The following is a 1,634-nucleotide window of genomic DNA, read 5'->3' as shown; positions in this document are numbered from 1 at the left end:
CAGCAGTCCGTGGGAAACTCTCCAGCAGGGGCGGGTCGTGTCCCCCATGTTGTTCAACATCTGCCTGAATGCAGAACTGAGTGGGGACAACTGGTGATCCAACATACATTGTCCCACGAATGCTGGCCACGTGCAGCTGTTTCTCCATTTCACCTTCATCCGGTGAAACGATGCATGTGTGAAACTGGTGCCCACTGCTGACAAGGGGCTGGCTGAGTGCCGGAAAACTGAAACTCAGTCCAGGCAAGACCAAGTTGCGGTTAGTGGACATTTGGATGGAGGGTGCTTAACCTGACCTGCTGGGGCTGCATCCCCCAAACCACCTCGGAAGTCCTCTTCCAGCCGTCTTTGTCCCTTGAGGCTCGGGTGGCCTCAGCAAAACAAATGGCCTTCCCTCAGTTTTGGCCAGTGGCCCAGAGATGCCACTTTCTGGACAGATTTGGTGATCTGCATTGGTCTTCTCTAGGCTAGACTACTGCAAGTCTTTCTGTGTGGGGCTGCCCTTGAATACTGCTCAGAAGCTGCAACTGGTGCAAAACACGGCAAACTGACTCATGACCAGAACCAGAAGGTCCAGAGATAGAACACTGATTTTGAACTGTTTGCATTGGCTGCCTCTCTGCTTCCAAGCCTGATTCAAGTGGTCTGAATCTGCAAAGCACTTTGGGACCAAGGTACGGGCTGGAACTCCCCTCCGAATCACAATCTGCACGGATGCTCCACAAGCCTCCAATGCAATGGAGACCCAGAGGAGGGCCTTCCCTGTGGCAGCCCCCCAGTTAGAGAACAGTCTCTCCACTCAGCCCCCCTGGTCCCAGCTTCTCCCTGTTTTCAGCCCCAGATTAAAACTGAACTCTGTGTCAGGGCATTGGACAGCTCTGAATATCACACCGGGAAAGGAGGCGCATCAGCCGGTGAACCCGTCTTGTTGTTATGTGCCCTCCGGTTGTCCCCGGCTTAGGGCAACCCTGTGAATGGAAGCCCTCCAGAAGGTCCTCTCAGTGCAGCCCTGCAAATTCCAGGCAGAGGCTTCCTTCAGGGGGTCCATCCATCTCTTCGTTGTCTTGCTTTTGATCGCCCGCCTTAGAGTTTCCCTCACACAGTTCCCTTCTCCAGGGATTCTTGCCTTCTCATGATGCAGAACCTGCCTTGGTCGCTTAAAATTCGGGCTTCTTTTCCCCCCGAAACCTCCTGTGTTTATCGTATTGATATGCCGTAGCGCATTTGGTGCCCTTGTAGGAGTTAGTTGCCTGCACCAGCCGGAGAGCGACTGGGGGTTGCAGAACTGCATTGAGTATAGAAATGAGGTGCGCCCTCCCGGGCAACCCCCCCTCCGCTCCCCGCAATCCTGGCCGTGGCGCAGGGCGCGGCCGGCGCGAGTGCATGCACTGCCCCGCCGCATTTCGGGGCGGTCCAGCCGGGGGGTCCGCCGCGCCCGCGGGGAGCAAATTCCGCCGGGCGGCCGGCTCCCTCCCTCCCTCGCTCGCGCCCGCAGCGCCCGCCAGGGACCCCGCGGCCCTCGCGGCCCCGCAGCTCGGCGGCAGCGCTCGCAGCGCGGCCCGCGCCCCGCACCGGCTGCGAGGGCGCGCGGGGGCGGCTATGAGGTGTGGCGTCCCGGGCAACGCCCGGGCCAT

The sequence above is a fragment of the Varanus komodoensis genome, unplaced genomic scaffold (genome assembly GCF_004798865.1).
Source record: "Varanus komodoensis strain SLA01 unplaced genomic scaffold, ASM479886v1 scaffold18_3, whole genome shotgun sequence".
Taxonomy (NCBI): domain Eukaryota; kingdom Metazoa; phylum Chordata; class Lepidosauria; order Squamata; family Varanidae; genus Varanus; species Varanus komodoensis.
This window is presented reverse-complemented; position numbering follows the sequence as displayed.